The sequence below is a fragment of the Ischnura elegans genome, chromosome 5 (assembly GCF_921293095.1).
Source record: "Ischnura elegans chromosome 5, ioIscEleg1.1, whole genome shotgun sequence".
Taxonomy (NCBI): Eukaryota; Metazoa; Arthropoda; class Insecta; order Odonata; family Coenagrionidae; genus Ischnura; species Ischnura elegans.
In genome coordinates this window covers 137,319,470-137,340,787 of record NC_060250.1, presented here as the reverse complement: position 1 = coordinate 137,340,787, position 21,318 = coordinate 137,319,470, and the positions used below count along the sequence as shown (strand labels likewise).

At 40.1% G+C, this 21,318-nt stretch overlaps 1 long non-coding RNA gene across 1 annotated transcript; it reads left to right on the top strand.

Moving 5' to 3' along the window:
- The first annotated feature begins 15,879 nt into the window (after positions 1-15,879).
- On the top strand, positions 15,880-20,397 carry LOC124159618. Its single transcript, XR_006864987.1, has 2 exons — positions 15,880-15,918; positions 20,142-20,397. It is a non-coding gene; the product is annotated as an uncharacterized LOC124159618 (long non-coding RNA).
- The last annotated feature ends 921 nt before the right edge of the window (positions 20,398-21,318 follow it).

Below are 21,318 nucleotides of genomic sequence, written 5' to 3'. Positions count from 1 at the left end.
TTTTCGCTTTAATTTCGTACTTTTAAACGTCCTAGGATTATGATATTCAATGGACATGGACTAGATTTTTTGGTTGATTTTTTGGTGTGGTTGTCATAGCGACGAATTGATATTTAGTATTTTTTATTACTGTTTGAATGCTCTCAATGCTTTTCTTATGGGAAAACTTTAGGAATTTTTTTGACCAACTTGCAATAATCGCACGATAAATTCCTTTGCCAAAAAGGTAGAAAATTCTTTGGTTAATTTTTTGGCTATCTTGGAATTTTCGTACGTCGAAACGATTCCGAGGAATAAACGATTTCGATTTTACATTGTCGTGATGGGCGAATTTTCAAACACGGATTTCAGCCTTGAGACATGTGCCATATGAAAATTTGGAATCTTCTGGAAAAACCGTAGAGGGTACTTTGTACCCTCACGTTTACGGTTTCTTTCGCCGTAACCCTCTTGGTTAATTCATAATTAAATTCCGAAAAATATCCTGCACGCGAAAAATCATTGTCGCCATTTTTTTGTGAAGCATACAATCATGAATATCATAGCAACCGTTCCAGCTAGATGAATGAAATTTTTAGGGTAATACTTTTATCAAAATTGTCAACTTTTGCAATGATGACCATTTCGCTCGATCGATTCATGTGCGAGTTATAAGGATACCAATCTCCTTGGTTACGCTTAAATCGCTAATAACTTTTTTCAAAATCAAGTTACGAATATGAAAGTCATATATAATACTACTGTTAATGTCATTTCTCCGACAAAAGTTAAATCAAGCGGATCGAGCGATTAGAGTCGAAGTTATGATCGATAAAAGGTTGCATTCGATTGAGCCATTTTTCAGACCTATTTACATAGTTACGGGGATAAAAATTATAACATTATGTAAGGGAAGAAATGAATTATGCGTACACATAAATTATTTAGATGAATATTGTTTCCTAACGAAGATATATCAATATGAATTTATATCTTTTTGCAATAGGCCCCCGTAAGAAATACACGCATCGCGTCTATCTACGTCATCAATATAAGAACATAGGCTAAATTTTGAAAGCGGGGATAGTAGAGAAGGCAGGGATAACGGAGTGACCATAGAATGGAAGGGATATCAATAGGATTGCGAATTTATCAATACAGGTGTCAGTATAGTCGAAAGTACGATTCGATTAGTATAGCAAATACGCAAATTGCCATAACTTGATTAGTGTATACGTTGGACCAATGAAATTTAGTGGATGGGTACATCTTGGTATTCCTCACAATGCGCAATGGAAATATGTTTTGTACATAGTCTCACCCTCGATATATATTGAATCTACTTTTCTTAAATATATCGAATTGCTATAACATATAGGATTTTACATCTAAGGACATAGTTGACCAGGAATTTTAAAGAAGATACCCATAGACTGGATGTTAAACCAATAGCGTTGCGGATTTTACAGTACAGATGTCAGTATGATCGAAAAATCGATACGATTCTTATAGCAAATACATAAATTGTAAAAACTCGATTAGTAAATACGTTGGACCAATGAAATTTGATGAATGGTTACATCTTGGTATTCTTCACAATGCCCAATGGAAATATGTTTTGTATTTGGTCTCACGTTCGATATATATCGAATATGATTTTTCTTCATATATATCGATTTGCTATAACACGTAGGATTTACAACCACGGGCATTGCTGACCAGGATTTATATAGAAGATACTCATAGACTGGAATATGAACCAAAAGCATTGCGGATTTTACAGTACAGATGGCACTATTATCGAAAGATCGATTTGATTAAAATAGCAAATACGCAAATTGGACTAACTTAAATAGTATATCCGTTGGACCAATGAAATTTGGTGAATGGGTACATCTTGGTATTCCTCACAATTCCCAAAGGAAATATGTTTTGTATGTAGTCTCACGTTCGATATATATCGAATATGATTTTTCTTCATATATATCGAATTGCTGTAACATATTGGATTTCACATCCAAGGGCATAGTTGACCAGGAATTATGTAGTAGATGACCATAGACCGGGAATAAAATCAATATCGTTGCGGATTTTACTGTACAGATGTTAGTATAATCGAAAGGTCCATTCGATAATTATAGCAAATACGCAAATTGGCAAAACTTTATTACTATATAAGTTGGACCAATGAAATTTTGTGAATGGGTTCATCGTGCCATTCCTAACAATGCCCAATAGAAATATGTTTTGTATGCAGCCTCACATTCGATATATATCGAATCTTCGTTTTCACTAATTAATATCGAATTCCTATTACATTTAGAATTCTACATCGACGAGCATTGTTGACCAGGAATTATATAGTAGATGACCAATGACTGGAATTAAAATCTATAGCATTGCCGATTTTACAGTACTGATGTCAGTACGATCGAAAAATTGAATCGATTATTGTAGCAAACACGAAAATTGGCATAACTTGATTAGTATACCTGTTAGGCGGATAAAATTTTGTGAATGAGTGCATCTTTGTATTCCTCACAATGAACAATGGAAATATGTTTTGTATGTAGTCTCACATTCGATATATATCGAACTGCGTTTTCACAAATTATATCGAATTGCTATTACATTTAGAATTGTACATCTACGGGCTTTGTCGGCCAGGAATTATAGTGTAGATGACCAATGACTGGAATTAAATCTATAGCATTGCGGGTATAGATTTGTTGGCAATTATTGGGGACAATAATTGAATGGAAAGAAATCAACAGTATATGTCTGTAGTAGATGTCTGTTTAGTTGAAATACCGTTACCATTATCAAGGCCATTTTGCAAATTGTAATATCTTGAAAACTATTTCTTTAAAACTAATGAAATTTGGGGAATGGTTACATTTTAGTATTTTTCATATTGCATGATGGATATATATTTTGTGAGTGGTATATCTTTATATATTTATCTAACGAATCTGCGTTTCATTTTCAATATTCGCCTATCACAACGCTTATGGACTTTAAGAGTTGAATCATAACCACCAAATCGCCACTATCTTGAAATCTCAGTTCAATTATTTCTCAATGCTATACTTAACCTATCCATAGAATGAATTATCCGTCAAATGAAATCCTATTGAACATTCAAAATGCTTTATGATTGAACAATCAAGATCCTTTCCCATTCAAAAAAACGGCGGGAAAATTTGTGAATATTTGAAAGACTTATGGACACAATACTCGACAACACCTGACACAACAATGTTCCCACCCCCCTAATAACCCGCTTGAAGAATTCAAGCACCCATCCACTCGTTACCACAAGACAAATAATTAACATCAATGCAGTTTGTACATCTATAATATATCTAACTGCCAGATTCATCAGTTGTATAGAAGAATGAAGGCGCTGTGTCAACAGCAAAACACAGATTTGCTTCACTGAAGCTGGAGATATTCAAACAAACAAAAATCCAGTTATAATAACCATGTCATCATACATACATTTATCTTATAGAACGCGTAATTATGTACATAAAATATACAATACACCTTTTACTGTCAACTTTTTAAGCCACCTTTCTTAGTAGAAACTCAACTTCCTCACACCTCATAAGCCATTTTTTAATAGCGGATGCAAATCCCCATCTTTTTTCCGAGTTCACTACATTACTCGGCAACATACTAAACAATTTAGGCCCTAAGTAATTGTATGACTGTCGATAAATTTCAGTCTTCGGCCTAGGTATGTGGAAGTTTCTCCAAGATCTGATCTCATAAGTTTGTGGTCTGGTCTTTTCACCACTACGGTTAAAGAAAACTCTAAGGACTTTGTAAATGAATAAATGCCTTACTGGGAGGATATCTAATTTTTTGAAAAGAGGAAATGAGTGGCTTTGCCTATACGATCGCGTTATAACCCTGATAACCCTTTTTTGCGCCACTATCAATGGTTTAATATTGATAAAATAGGCTCCACCCCAGCAGGCTATTCTGTATTGCAATCTTGAATTAACGAGAGCATAATATACCATTTTTAATACCGATTCAGGGCATTTGTATCTGAGGAAGTAGAATTTTCTTACAATGGAAATCATTTCTGATTTTAATTTATTTATGTGGGACTTCCATTTACAATTTTGGTCAAAGTAAGTATATGCCTAAATATTTTATGTGACTAACCTGTTCGATCAAAATACATTTATCACAGAAAGTGACATTATCTTTTATACAATTTGCACATTGATAGTATAGTTTACTTTTGTTCGAGAGAGATTTAATCAGGCTAAACATAACATATTTCGTTTTTTCACTCAACAACATATAATTAGCCAAAAACCACATATTGAGTGTTAAAAGATCACTTTGTATGAGTTCATATAGATCATCAACAGTATTAGCAGCATAACTTAGTGCAGTGTCATCTGCGAATGACGTTAATTGACCTTTAAACCTGCCAGCACATAAATTGTTTACATATATTAAAAACAGTATGGGTCCCAACAAAGAACCCTGTGGCACACCACAGGTGAGTCGAATCTTTTCACTGTAGCAATTTTGGAGACGCACACATTGATCTCGATCACAAAGATAACTTTGAAACCAATCATATGCGGTTCCACGTATACCCGCTTCCCACAATCGTTTCATTAGTATGTTGTGATTAATGGAGTCGAAGGCTTTGGTAATGTCTACAAATAAGCCAGCAACTCTACAGTTCTTATTCAGTCCGTCGTTCAGCTCTGAACAGAATTTTAATAATGCATCCTCTGTACTCTTACCACTCATAAATCCAAATTGGTTTTTATTGAAAAAACTATGCTGATTTAGAAATTTAAGAAGTCTGACTTTAACAACTTCTTCTATTATTTTAGCAAATACAGATAATAGGGATGTTGGTCTGTAATTATTTACGTTCATTTTATCACCTTTTTTAAAAATTGGTATCACTATTGCAGTTTTTTACTGTTTAGGAAATATTCCAGTATACATACTTAGGTTAGCAATATGGTCAAGGACCTCCGAAATATTTGTATTTACTGCTTTAATAACATACGCAGAAATATTATCAACACCTGTAGATTTTTTAGACTTTAGTTTCTTAATAATGCTGCTTATTTCTTTCGCATCAGTAGGAACAAAAAACAGTGAGTCAGTTAAATTGTAGGTTGGGAATATTTCTTTGTATTTATTCGTATTACATTCAAAATAATTGTTCTGGGTCAATGCTTGAATTACTTTACCATAATGTGAACTAAATTCGTTTACAATTTCCTGGCACTCAGTGATAACGGTACCATCCCTGGCTCTAATTTTTACACAATTCTCATTTCCTTGCTTTCCTCCCGTGAGTGAATCTAAAATCCGCCATTGAGCAGCTGTATTATTGACGTTACTATCAAAAAGGTCCCTGTAATACTTCTCTTTGCACTTTTTAATATCATATTCTAACCCTTGTTTGTACGATACGTAGTACCTATTTAGCTTTTCATTTTCAGGGTGATTCTTCATTTTTTTATACAGGAAATTACGCCTAGAAATTCTGCCGCACAAAGCGTAAGTCATCCACGGCTTTTTTATCTCTCCCGATCTGTTACTGCCTAAGACGTATTCAGCTTTTTCAACGCAGCATTTTAAATAATTTATAAATATTTCGTAGGCTTCATTGACATTTTGCTGTGAATAAACATCATTCCAGTCGCATCTTCGCAAACTATTATTTAGATGGTTGAAGTTTATCCGGCAATGGCTTCGATGACCTCGTTCGTAAATGTTAATGGGTACATTAATATTTAAAGTACATGATACAGCATGATGGTCTGTTAAACCCCAATCGCCCGCTCTTCCCTCATACTTATAGTTATCTCTACTTCTGCAAAAAATATGATCTATACATGTACTACCCATTTTACTAATTCTAGTTGGGACTCGAATAAGCTGGTCCAGTCCATGACTAGCCATAAGGGCTAGATATTCAAAGGAAATATCGCTGGGTTGTAATATACATAAATTAATATCACCAATTACAATTAAATTCCTCTCTCGAGAGATGGTTAGTACATTCTCCAATTCACTCAAAAAATGTTCAACAGGGTTTAAATGAAGTCTATATACACCAATAATGCTTATCCGAGAAGAATCATTTATCACTACTGATATTTAAACCATATCAGCAGTTTTTAATTCACCCAGATCAATAGAAGAACACTCATAAGTGTCTGCTACATATACAATAACTCCTCCAGCCCTGTAGTTGTTATTACACACATCAAAACTTCGATAGCCAGTTATTTGATACATAGATACTTCAGTGTCATTGACCCAAATTTCTGTCAAAACTATTACAGCGGGTTTTATATCGATATTAACTAGATGAAATACAAATTTATCAAAATTAGCTCTGAAACTTCTTATATTTTGGTGCAAGACCAAGAACTTGCCACCATTAAATCCACTATTATTAACAGGACTTTGCATTTTTGAGCTTACTTATTAGCTTATTAATTATTTTTATTAATTATGTATTACTTATTCCTTATTAATTATAGCTTTCTGATGTCGTCCATGCATAAAACCAGTTTCGCAGGATGTTTTTCTGCCTTTCTCAGATATATTTTACCTACACGTATCCACAAGAAGCCGTAATTTTTTGTCTTCTTTGCCTCCCTCGCTGCACTGAAGAGTCTTCTCCGGCCGGGGCAAAGTGACTCATTGATGTATATCGGTGAGTCTGTCGGTGGAGTTCCTTCCAGAGTTAGATGTCTGGTGGAGAAGTTCCTCTTGACTCTCCGCTTAAGAAGTATGTCCTCTTTAGTGCGTCGAGAAACAAACTTCACGTGAATTCCTCCTGGTTTGTCATTAGACATAGACTTATACCTATAGCAAAAATCAATGGCTTCGTCTTTTATCTCCACTCCTAGCTCAGCTCCAATTTTACACGCGACTTGGGTTAGGTTTTCATGATCACTACAGGGGACACAATGTATTTCCACGCTATTTTCTAGAGCACGTTGTTCTATGCCCGCAGAGCTGAGCCCGTCCGTGACCCTAATCTTGTGGCAATAGGTTACTGGTCTCCGAGGCACTTTTATCCCCGCGTACAGCCAAATTTAATAGCCACTCGTTGCTCCAGCCGTATGGTGGTGCGGTGACTGAATTTTACCATGCAGATTGCGGTGAGTACCGAGGAAATATATCAATACGCGACGCAATGAATCCTGGTATTTCCTCAGCTCTTAAAATGCTGACTTAAAATTTGAATACATTACGGCTGTCACCTTGGCCTTTACGAAGAAATAAAGAAATTTTGATTCCGCGAGGAAGAATACATCATTTGGCTAAAATTCCTTACAAAGCGCTTGTACAATTCTAGTGACGAAGAACAAGAAAATACGATGAACACCAAGGCAATGAAGCAAAGCGCTTCAATAGGAAAATATATGTTACAAAGGCTGAACATTTCGATCGAGCTGTCACGAAAGTAATCTAACTTATGCGACTTTATAGAGTAGAATTAAATGGTGGCTTTCACTGTAGCGGTAATAAAAAATTCTCAAAAGGTTAAATTCCGAAAGAGATTTAAATACAGGCAGACGCTGGATGAGGTACTGGTGAGGGTATGCCGACCTCAACGATGGAAGAATGTTAGATAACAATGGAAAAGAAGAAGGCAAGCTTTTACAATGGTAATATAGACAAACCTTGATAAGACTGAATAAGAATTGATAAGATATAATACAATGTATAATACTCCCAAAAAAAGAGATAGAGTAATTCTAAACTATGTCTTTAAACCCAAATATCACGAAATAATTGAAATTTAAACGAGTAAACGCATTCATGAACAGAGATGAACACGAAAATAAGAGTTTAAGAGCAAACAAAACCCTTACAACTCAAATAAAAACCTACCACTCCAATACACTTAAAAGCAGGATATACTTAATCCTAAAAATCCAAAATTGCGCCAAGTTATCTGCATACCACTTGATTTATATCCGCAAGAAATCGTGGCATTCAAAGATTAAAAATTTGAAATCAAATGACAAATAACTTCGGCTGGCATTTTTATTGAGAAAGACATTTTTTTTCAGAACCAACGGCTGAAACATAAAGTTGATTACTGAGCCAAAAACTGAAATGCGGAGTTCCGCGTGGGCGAGGATATATTTTCAACTTTTACCACGAACATATCTCAAGAGGTATGGGGAAGAGATGGGCGGAGAGATGAACGGAAGGTTGGACTAAAACAAAAGTGGAAATGACAGAGAGAGAGAGGAATAAACAAAAAAGAAGGTTAAAGAGCATGAGAGAATGGAAAATACGAGATGAACGTATATATATATATATAAAGGAAAGTACACGAGAAAAAGAGAGAGAGAGGGAAGTTCCATTGGAGGAGATAGAGTAGGAGGAGGATTGGAGCAGAAGTGATTGGTAAGAAACTTAAAAAATTCAACCGAATGCGTTTATGCGGCTGGAAAATAATTCGCCATCACTTCCGGAGCGTCCCATTGGCGGAGGGAGATGTTGGGTAGGGGGAGGGTACCAACGTAAGCCTGGCCGATATCGTAAGTGACGTAGAATCCGCGTCAAGTCTCCCGATCCGCTCGGAAAGGGAGACTGAAACACCCCCTTGCTCCTGCGTCGTATCAGCGCTAAAAGCCTCGCCCCAATGTCACCTCACTTGCGGCAGCGGGAACCAAAACGACGTCACACGCGGTTTTCCCAGCATTCATACTTAGCCGTCGGGTTTTCGCGCACTTGAAAATTTTGCACTCTTCATTTAATTGCGAAAAATAGTTATCGTCATACGAAAATCTAAGACCGTGAAATGCGCACTCCAGGAGTAATAATCTTTCGATTGAGGCAATAAAAAAATAATAGGAAACCACCCTATTGGCAAAGGAAAATTTAGTAAAAGATACGGAGCTGTAAGCTTACCTTTCCTGGAGCACTAATAGGCGTGGCTATTAGCGAACAAGTTCCACCTTAGAAAAAGACAATTTCGAGATTGCTCCATAAATTTCGTTCGCAAAGCTTTCTTCTAACATCACCAGCAGAATGTAAATAACTCAAAACTGACCTGACGACGAAGGAGGGAGTCTAACCTCCACACTGTGCAGCATAAAAAAAACCCTCTCGAGAAGCGCTAGAGGAGGAAAATTGAGCATAGAATGTCCCCGTACACATGACGAAACGTTAGTGCTCTTGAGGAGGGTGAGAATAGTATCCGATGCAGAAACAAACGAACTGCAGCAGGGCGAGAGCGTCCACCGATGAATCGGCCGATAAAAAGGCCGAGGTGTGCGTGTGTGTGTGGGGAGGGAGAAAGAGAGAGAGAGAGAGGGGGGGGCGAGGCCACGGGTTGCACGCCTATCGTACGTCACGGCCCCACTCTCCCTCTCTTTCTCCCCCTCCCACCCTCCCAAGGCACGGCCTCGCCACGGGGGAACGCTCAAACACGCATCGAATCGGCACATCACCCGAGCCAAGCTTCCTCGGACAAATATTTCAAAAGAGGATCCTCTTAAATGTGTTGTCACCCACCGCGCATTTAAATCTGTTTACAAAAGTCGCCACCCGCGTAGCTGACGGACAAATTGATCCGAATTTCACGGGGAAATAAGGTGTAATTAGGGGTTTCAACCGAAATTTACATTCATGATGATGTGCTTTATCAAATTAACAACTCGTCAATGCAGTGGCGTAAGTAGGAATATGCTTTGGGAGGAGGGAAGGGATGACCTTGGTGGCCACCCTTTTTTTATTTCTCTAAGACTTTGCGGGGGGGGGGGGATCCCTCATCCCCCCCATAGTTACGCCACTGCGTCAATGATATTCCTAGGTTCAATTGAAAATATTTGGCAGCAAAATATTGAAAAAAGAGGATGGAATCGTACTCGTCACCGCACAAGCAGACATTTTTGGGAACTGACGAAAATGCGACCGAAGCATAGAAAAAAAACCCTCTGTGGAATGGAGTCGGGCTTCCTCTCTACAGTCCCCTTGCCCGAAACCATCACCTGAGCGATGCTTTTTCACCCCGGGGTAAACATTTACACGGGTGATTCTCAGCCACTATGCACGGGACAAAACTTGAAATGGCGAAACCTGAGATCGCGAGATGGGATTGACTGACTCACTTCAACGATTAGCGTAAGTTTTCTTATAGTTACTTTCCATTCGAAATTTTATTTCCATAAAAGTTAATGCTCTCGGCGGAAAATTATCAGGGTTTGAATGGATTCTATTTATTTTAAGTTTAATTATAATTATGTATAATTAAGTAATTTATCATATATATAAACTATTCATCTGCAACATTTTTCCATCACCCATAATTTTCCAGTTTTCAAGAACACTGAAGGTGTTGAAATGCTCTGCTATTGGCACCTCTAGCGCTCTTGCATAAATGCACTCTGACATCCCTACACCCACGAACACAGAAGCCAAATCATAGCATTTTCCTTCTCCAATGAGTCCAGGATTGAATGAAAAACCAATTACAGCTCGAAATAAACTCATCGCATAAACTCAAACCTGGTATCGACGGTATCGCCAATTAGCTGTCTCTACTGCCGCAGAAAGCTCGAGTAAGAGGAGCTGATGATCGCATGAGTTTTGAGCTTTTCATTTTCATCTTGGCCGCAAGCGAAGACGCTAGTGCTGCCTGCGAGTCGTTTCCACTCTAGTGTGAACGAAACAGGGGGAGGGTGATGGCGGCCTTTCGCGACGCATGTGCCTGAGTTCACATTTGGCCTGCATGCTGATTGTCTCAATTGAGCCCACCATGTGAGGTCACCAACCTTTTGGATTATTATACAGCGCTAAGACATATATCCTCAAAATACCCTTCAAAGCGTCCGTGCGATTAAATGATTGGAAAGTTTTTTCAATATTTCACAGGCTCAAATCAGCACTCCTGTGTACACTCAAAAGAGGATTTTCTTGAACATGAACCTATTTTATGCACAAACGAAAGGTTAAAATCGCACGATAAACAATTTAATGCAGACAGGGGAAAGAAATCCATCAGAGTCTAAAAGCATATGGTCCCATAATCCGGATACACTTCAATTCCGTATATCCTTACCGCTCTAAAACCTCATATTTACGCACAAATGCGGGCATATACAGCCTGTGTCAGGAAAGAAACTCAAAAAAAGTGTTGCAATGAAGAACAATGAACCATGCGATTATAGCGCTAACGGAGGGAGGATAGAACTCGTGATGACTCAAACAAAATACTGGCTAAAGCCTCTGATACCTATGCTTTCAAAACGTTGAGGGTGTCATCAAACAGATTTTTCACGTTATAACGATGCCTGGTAAACGATCCGGTACAACTTAACAACGTAATCAGAAGAGATCGTGTAAAAAAACGCAGCGGGAGAATAAAAAAAACGAATCAACTTGGAGTGGTATAGCAGCGATGGCGCTACGAGGGTGCCATTTCTGCAGCGGTCGAATCACCTATGAGAGAGCCATCGATAGAAAAGAAACATTAATTGGCGCTGGTCACGCCTCGGAGGAGTGGGATGCAAGTTAATCCAATTTCAAACGACTGCGGTAGGGAGGATGGGAGGAGGGCTCGTATCTGTCGTTAACGCCCGCATATACGGTCGAGAGCAGGTTTGGGTCCCAAAGGGAAAGAAGAGCTACCTCTAATGAAAAAAAACCTCGTACTACCCGATCGGGCGACATTATCCAGGCTATCTGTAAATGAGATTTACCCTCCCCCCACACACAAGCTGCGATTCTATCGAGATGATTCATTACCGAAGCTCACGCAAGTAATGTGATACAGGGAGATGAAATCAATTTTCCCGCAGCATTCGGGATAAAGCGATAGCGGGGATAGGTATGCGGGAAAGAGCGACCGCTATCGGAATGGCTAGATGAATCTCCGTGTTTCAGAGATCGGGTCTCGCTCTCGCGGGCGATAAAAATCTCCGTGAGTGCCGCGGCACTCCGAGAGTTACACACACACGCCGCTTGGTATAATATGATGCCACTCGCGGAAACTCCACTTTGCAATCAATGGTCTCGTGCGCGTCATAACATAAAATCTGACAGTGAATCACCTCTTTATGAGTGTTCGCTCACTATAAACTTCATTCGGCAGGAAGGATACATGGGGTGAGATTGCAAATGATACACTGGAAGACAAAATTACAGCTATCAATCGAAAATTAATATAAGGATGAACAGTCACGAGCAATGAATGTTTCTTCCCTCGAGAAGAAAATATACGCTGCGATACTGCAAACGTCTCACGATGAGAGCACACTCACCATAAAATAATTTTTCTTTTAAAATATAATTCAGGAGGAATTTTTATGTACCTTCAGCCACATACGTTTTGGCCTGAAATACGTTACAACCAGTAATGCCCAATATTTGGAGGCGCCACGCTAATTATTCAAACTGGGAACCCGCATCACAGACCACTTGTCTCTGCAGTCATTTGAAAAATAAACTGCGTCCCAATTCATACGGACAAAATGTCTCCAAAAATATTCCTTGGACGAGTAGTAATTAAGTTTCAGAGAGAGATCAACTGGATCCTATATCGGAAAAAACGTATATTTCATCAGCCTATTTCCACATGCAATTTAATTGACCAAGAGGGAGAATTTCTTCCCAAGACCGAGGAAGGAAAATACACACCGGAATGACCTGACATTACTTGCACCCCCTGACGCTGTCTGGGCGACGTAAAATTCTGAACGACCGCTTTCTAAATTATCACAACCAGCGACAACTGTGTTATCTCAGGTACCGGAAAACGTTTCGAGCCGCAAGAGACCGCTAGTGGCAGTTTTAAACTTCAAGAGGAAAGTAGAGCACTCGGTATGAAAAAAATTTTAAAAACGAAGGATTAAAAATTAAATTAGGGAAATCTTATGAAAAAAACTTTAAATTGAGAAGATATAAGATATGCAATCGCCTCAAACAATTCGAAGAAACTAGTTAACTCAATGGGTGCTTTTTAAGATCTCCAAACGCTTGTTTCCTCGCTCTGCTCAGACCATTAGCCAGAGCTAACATGAGGTGGCAATGAAGGGCACGAGAACCCGGTTTTTCAAGAGGGGAATCCACGAACGCACCTTCCGGTAATTATTCAACTGCATTTCGTCTTCAGCACTGATTATGACCGAGCCGACAATATTGCGACCTAGACGACGATTAAAGGTGAAAAATTACCCCCTTAACAGACATTATACTGGGGAATAGCGTACACACAGTGAAGGTAGAACTACATCTTTTAGCATTTTTTAGCATAAACATTAGAATCAACTGAGTTTCTCTCAAAGTGAGTTTAATCTAGGCCGGGTGACTATAGATTTCTCAAGGAATACAATCGCACAAATAAGTTGATGCTTAGTCAAATATAGAGAGATACATAGAATTTCAATGGAAATTGAATAATAGATTGAGAAAAAGTACATATCACTCGATATGATTTGCATCGGCAAAATAAAAATTAAAATAGATGGAACTAAAAGAGAGTATGAAGAGTAGCAAGGGGAGTTCAAATTAATCGCTTAACGAGCAACTACTAATTACCTCTCCTTTATGGAAAACTTGACATCTTTTAAACGAAGAGCGTCCTTTCGACTACTATACCCATCCATCGGTCTCATATAAAAATAAAATATCCGTGGTGTAGGCTAGAAATATTCAGCGAGCTGAATGTAAATTTAATCAACATCTTTACATTTACATATTAGTCAAACTGCTAGCAATTAAAGAAAACCTCTGCTGAGAGTAACACGATTAAATGATTTGTGAATTTATTGCAACTTTACCGACCTAACCTAATGGATATCCAACAATGGCAGTCGACTGTAAAAAACAAGCAATCTGTCACTCGGACTTAAAAGTACTCAATACGACCATGCGTGCCTTGTACGGAATTCTATCGATATTGATACATCTATAAAAGAAATCGGTAAAATGGCACGGGGAGTGGGGGAGGGGAGACAAAAAAAGGGAGGTGAGATTAGAGAAACAACACATGACGAACGCACCTCGATCTCCAATCCGACGCCCGGCCCCTCCTCCACTGACACGCCCATCGCACTCCCCTCCCCCCCCCCCCCTCCAAGCGTTCCATCCGCGATTGACCTCGAGCTGCTGCCCCCCACGCAAGCGGCCGTCGACGCCCCCCCCCCCACATCTTTCTCTGCCGTTCCATTTTTCCGTGGTAGAGACGAGAGTAGAAGAGTAAGCATCGAGTTCCATTCGAGTGACGTCCTACAAATATAGTAATATATCTTCCGAGGGATACTTGACTTGAACAACCTTGCATACATTCACTACACACCAAACTCATTTCGCTGACTCGTGAAAGATGGAGAATATTCATCAGAAAGGAATGGTTTAAACAATTTGAAGAATTAAAATGGAAAATATGCAGTGCATTTTAAATAAATGCAATAATTTCGCATCCCTTGACTCACAACAAAGGTATAGCTCGTTTCATGAATTTTACTGCATCTATCGAGTACTCACTTCATAGACATATCAAACAAAAAAAGGCAACTCTATGGGTCCTCCCTAGGTGGCAAAAGCATTTGTAGACCATTCATTCCAATCATAGGCGCAAACAGGGGGATTTTGGGGTTGCAACCCCTCTTCCCTGAAACCTGGCTGAAACCTTCAATGCCCACTAATGCCTTTGACATCCCAGGATATAGCCTTTATCGCAATGATCGTGTTAATAAAGGCGGCGGAGGCGTAGGAGTGTTCGTGAGAAATGATCTGAAATGCAAGGTAATTTGCAAAAGTGATCCTATTTATGCTAAAAGACCAGAATATATTTTCTTAGAAGTTAAAATTAATACAACTAAAATTCTTATTGGTTCAGTCTATAGACCACCAAAAACTGGGCATTTATCAGATTTGGATAATGTATTATCAAATTACACAACCGTATTCGAACATATAATACTGACAGGTGACTTCAATTCTAATTTTAATGCAAACTCCCGTGATAAAAATTATCTCCAAGCAATGTTATATGGCTACAATCTTAAAATACTACCATTAAATGCAACTAATACGACGAAAACTTCTTCAACTTGGATTGATTTGGCAGTAACTGCAAACAAAGAAAAAATTCTCACTCACGGTCAGTTTCCTGTCCCTGGTATCTCTTCCCATGATCTAATATTTCTTGCTTACTCTATTAAAATGCCGAAAGCAAAGCAGACTATAATTCCTCATCGCAACTTAAAAAAGATAAATAACTGTTGTGCACCCCCACATGGCCCTGCTTGTGGTCTGTTATCAATATCATGACGGCTGTATGAGAAGCAGAGCCTTTTGGCCTTTTGGGGGGCAAGTCGAGAGTGGGGGGAGGTGCGATTGGGACACAATCTACGCCAGAGGAGGATGTGTCGCCAGTTCTCTCCAGAGAGAGTAGACGGCCGGGCCGGGTTTTCCGGCGTCTCGACGAGCTGGACTAATTAGAGGGGACCTGTATTTTACTTTCAATAAATAACCTCACTAGTATCCAGCGGGAATTTTATTCATTTTCCCCGATTCTCAACCACACCCGCGAGTCAGGAGGCAGCCACTCGACTCTTGCGACTCGCGATTGTCATTACGTCCTGGCGAAGGCGTCGGGATGCGACATTAAAACTGGTGTCAGGTGTGGGGTTTTTCGAGAATCGTCGTCGTGGCCGCAGTGTGGAGACCTGAGAAGGCCACCGAAGAGCCTCACTGAGAAGCAGAGGACATCAGGCGCTGAGGGAGACCTGAGAAGGCCACCGAAGAGCCTCACTGAGAAGCAGAGGACATCAGGCGCTGAGAGGGGAGGCTCTACCGACTAGTCGCCGCCACCCCTGAGATTTCGGCATCACCTCATCGCAGCGGTTCGTCTAGAGAGGAAGCTGCGCTGAGAGAGGGTACAAAGGAGAAGTCGGCTTTACTGTAAGTAAGCCACCCTCATTCCTTTCCTCTGCCCTTTGTATCGCCCTTACTAAGTTTGTCTGCTAATTGTCATAATGTCCGTCACAACGATGACTAGCTCAGAAGGCCTTGATAGCCGCGGAACGTTCTGCAGTATTTCGGAAGCCATAAAGATTGTTAATAAGCCATTCGACGGGAACAAGAAAGAACTCCGGGAGTTTTTAGAAAACGTGGACGTTGTGTTCGAGTTAGTAAATCCGATCGATCATGACAAATTATTAAAGTTCGTGAAGGCTCGGATAACGGGGGATGCTCGTTCAAAAATTCTCGTCAGAGATCACGCTCACACGTGGCCCCAAGTGAGAGCTATTTTAGAAGAAAACTATGCTACAAGACGTACCCTAGACTATTACGCATGCGCAATGTTTAACTCCAAGCAAGGTCCGACGGAGAGCATTGCAAGTTGGGGTAATCGCATAGATTCTATGCAAACGGAATTGAGGGAAGCGGCCAGACGAGTATCTCAAGAGGAAGAGATCGCCGGCGCTTTAGCCTTAGTTAACCATCTCGCGAAAGCTTGCTTTGTTCAAGGGCTGGCTAATGAGCGCATACAAACAATTGTGAGGAGTAAGGGAGAAGTTATACTATTGCCTGCTGCGGTAGAAGTCGCCCTAGAAGAGGAGAGTGCCATATTGTCACTGAAAGAAAGAGGGAATATGAAAGGATATTTTAAATGTGAAAATTGCGGCAAGCCTGGGCATTCAGCGCAAAAATGCTACCTTAAAGGGAAGGTAAACATGAAAGAGAAGGAGATAAAAAAAGGTAGAAAGTGTGAAATGTTTTAACTGCGGGCGATTAGGCCATTTTTCAAGAGACTGTCGCAGACCAAGAGCGAAATCCTCCGAAAATGGATCGCCACAGCCGCGTCAAATTATGGATGATAACTCGCGGTCGCTGAATGGGAAAGGAGATAAGAGCTTTCGTCTGTCGGAAGTAAGAAAATTGTCGAAAGGGCCGAGTCGCTGTGACGTAGCCGATACGATAACCTTCCAGAGTCGAGAGAGCAAACGAGGCATCTTGCGTCTTCTAATTGATACCGGTGCAGATGTGAGTATTATTAAAATGGAGTCCTTGAAGGGGGAAACCAGGTGTTGGCCGGAGGAGTACTTGCTATTAAGAGGCATTACTGATAAGCCCATCAAGACAAAAGGGAAAGCGGCTATATTATTGGAGGCGAAAGGGAAGGAGATGCAACATGGTTTTCATTTGATAGAGGGAGCCGATGTTCGTCTTGAAGTAGATGGAATTCTCGGTAGGGACTTCCTGAATGATCTTGGCGCAGTGATTTATTGTACACAAAAAAAGGTCTACATGAGAGGCCTACTCATGGACTTTGACTCAAAAGAATCCATGGAAGACGTAACTAAGGAGATTAGAAAAATATCTATACCCTCCCGAAGTGAAGTGCGAGTAAAAATTCCTACTGCATCCACGGGGGTGGGAGTGATAAACAAGAAAGAGATAAAAGAGGGTGTCTTCTTAGCATCAGCTTTGACGGAGGGGAAGATGGGAGAGTGCATTGGAAGCATTTTGAATATCAGCGATGAGGAACAAGAGGTAGAGATTTCCCCTGTTGAGTTGGAATCTGTGGATACTGATATGAAAGAAATTCAATGCAATGTTGAAAATAATTTGTCAAGGAAAGAAGTTTTACGGAGTTGCTTAAGGCAAGAGCATCTGTGTGATCTAGAAAAGAGAGTGATCACTGAATTGTGCGAAGAATTCGCAGATTTGTTTTATTTGCCTGGAGACAAGTTATCGCACACTAAGACGTTGAGTCACGAGATTCCCACTCCCAATTTAAGAGGAGCCATTAATACTCGACCCTACCGACTCCCTGAATCTCAAAAGGAAGAGGTAAAAAGGCAGATGGAGAAAATGCTTGAAGAGGGGATAATTGTTCCCAGTAAAAGTGCATGGAACTCCCCAATACTCGTTATACCGAAGAAAGCTGACGTTACGGGAGATAAAAAGTGGAGAATAGTGGTGGATTTCAGAAAATTAAATGAAGAATCGGTGGGCGATGCCTATCCATTGCCAAATATTACAGACATTTTGGATCAATTGGGAAAGGCACGATATTTTAGCACATTAGATTTGGCAAGTGGGTTCTACCAAATCCCGTTGGATCGGAAGGACCAATTTAAAACGGCGTTTAGTGCCTTAGGAGCTCACTATGAGTTTCAAAGAGTGCCGATGGGTCTTAAAGGAGCTCCTTCTACTTTTCAGCGTCTTATGAATACGGTATTGAGTGGTTTACAAGGGTTACACTGTTATGTTTACCTTGATGATATAGTTGTGCATGGAGATAGCCTAGTTACGCACAATCAGCGCCTGAGAGAAGTGTTCCAAAGGCTAAGGGAACACAACTTGAAATTGCAGCCGGAAAAATGTGAGTTTCTTCGCAAGGAAGTGAACTACTTGGGGCATGTGATTTCAGAGACGGGGGTCAAACCAAATCCCTCGACTGTGGAGAAGGTGAAAAATTTCCCCAGGCCGGATAAAGTAAAAAGGCTGAAGGAATTTCTTGGATTGGCGGGGTATTATCGCCGCTTCATACCGGGGTTTGGACTGATAGCTAAACCTCTACATGATTTATTGAAAAAGGATGCAGAGTATGAATGGAAGGACGAGCAAGAAGATGCTTTTAAAAAACTGAAAAATCTTTTGATTACGGAGCCAGTTCTTCAATACCCAGATTTTTCACGCCCATTCATTCTCACGACCGACGCGAGCAATTACGCGTTGGGGGCTATATTATCTCAAGACATCATTGGGCAGGATCCGCCCGTGGCTTATGCAAGCCGTACGCTCGGTAAAGCTGAGGTAAATTACTCCGCGACGGAGAAGGAAATGCTAGCCATCGTATGGGGAGTTAAGTACTTCCGTCCTTATCTTTACGGCAAAAGATTCACCGTAGTCACAGATCATAAGCCGCTGACTTGGGTATTCAATGTAAAGGACCCGAGCTCTCGGTTGATGAAATGGAGAATCAAATTGGCGGAATACGATTTCGATGTGGTATACAAGAAGGGATCGGAGAATGCTAAAGCTGACGCGTTAAGTAGAATTTACTCTTTGGATGCTGAAGAGAAGACGGATGGTGTTGCCAATCCATGCGAGGAAAGAAAAAGAGAAATATTGAAGCAATATCATGACTCACCTCTTGGGGGACACACAGGAATGAATAAGACGTACAAACGAATCAAGCAGTATCATGCTTGGAAAGGAATGAAAAAGGACATAGAAGAATACATTCAAAGATGCGAGAGTTGCCAAAAAAATAAAATCACTAGGAGGAAAACTAAGATGCCGTTGGAGATAACCACTACGCCTGAATGCGTGTTTGAAAAATGTAGCCTCGACATCGTGGGACCCCTACCCGTTACAGATGACGGAAGTAGGTATTTGCTCACTTTTCAAGACGAGCTGTCAAAGTTTATGGAAGCAATCCCAGTAAAAGAACAGGATGCAACCACAGTGGCAAGAGCGTTTGTGGATAATGTCATCTTGAAGTACGGTGTTCCTCAAACAATTTTAACTGACCAAGGCACTAATTTTCTAAGCGAAATATTCAGTAATACATGCCGATTACTAGGAATAAAAAAGTTGAAGACCTCAGCGTACCATCCAGAATCGAACGGAGCACTAGAGCGAAGTCACAGAACTCTGATAGAGTTTTTACGTCATTTCATCTCGGATGACCAGACAAATTGGACAGAGTGGGTGAAGTACGCCATTTTTGTGTATAACACTACACCGCATTGCGCAACGGGATTCTCAACGGGATGAGTTGATGTTCGGGAGAAAGGCTAACCTCCCAGGAATATTGCAAAAGGACCCCTCAGTTCCCTCGTACACGTATGACGACTACGTGAAGGAATTGCGGGATAGGATGCAAAGTAGTCACATGAGGGCCCGAGAAGTCTTACTAAAAGCAAAACAAAGAAGTAAGGAAATTTACGACAGGACTACTCACTTGGAGATATTTAAAGTGGGTGATAGGGTCCTGTTGCATGACGAAGCCGTTAGAAGGGGGCGTTCAAAGAAATTATCTTCTCAGTGGATCGGTCCGTATGATGTCACAGGGGTGGACGGAGTGAATGTTACGATAAGGAGGAGAAGGGGGTCGGAGGTGAAAGTCCATGCCAACCGGCTAAAGATATTCTTCTAATCTTCCGCAGGATCCTAAAAATGGAGATGGGAGCCTGCATCTTCCTCTGTTTGAGTCTCGCGACCATCGGAAAGGGGGAAGACCACAGAATAGAAGAGTACAAACAATCACCTGGGCTGTATTACGATTCACAAGGAGAGGCGGAAATGTATAGTAGTGAATGGAAATTAGTCACCTACGTAAATGTCACTCAACTGGAAGGAAACTTGGCCGTAGTAAATACTTATGCTTCGTTAACTGAAGACTTCTGCAGGAAATATCAGAATGCTTCGTGGATTCATCTGACTGGGTGCCGAACTACGTTTCATGGACTGAGAAATGATTTGAATAGAATTTATAAACTAAAGGACATAATGGAGCAGTTAACTTCCCGTTCGAGATCTCCTGATAGGCGAAGAAGAGGCCTTTTTAATTTTATAGGGGAAGTAAGTAAAGTTCTTTTTGGGACCCTGGATGACGCAGATGCATTGTACTATACAGGGCAAATAGGTAACCTGGAAGCTGAAAATAAGGACCTTCTAACTATTGTGAAGAAACAAGTAACTCTCATGAAATCCACTATTTCAGCTGTCAATCAGTCATTAATAGACGTCGAGGGAAATGAGAAAATACTTTCTGAAGGATTGAGAAGGTTAGAAAATTATATTGATAAAACAACGGGAGAGCTGATTGATCATACAAAGTATATTATTTTGGTCTTATCAGGGAACGAACATGTCCAACAGTTAAGTCAAGCCATCGGAGAACTCTCCTATCAGTATAATGTTGTGATAGACTCACTAATAAACGCGCAAAAGGGAGTGCTGCAGCCACAAATTATTAGCCCAGAAGAAATAATGACTATGTTTGACAAGCATAAGGCAGACATTCCTAAAGACCTAACCCTACCTTTCCCTCAAAGTGTGGCTTACCGAAGTAAACTTCTCAAAATGCTAGAGCTGGATGTATTTCTATCTAATCACGTTTTGGGATATGTTATTTCAATTCCTTTGAGTAACTTAGTAAGATTTAATGTGTACCATGTAATACCTTTACCTATTAAGATTAACGGCACGTCAATGAAGTTTATTTTTATCCAGCCGGAGAGCGAGTATCTGCTGCTAGATAAAAGTGGGAGATATGTAACAAAACTTTCCAGAGAAGATTTTGCTGATTGTAAATTGGTGAGTGCAAATGCACGATTGTGT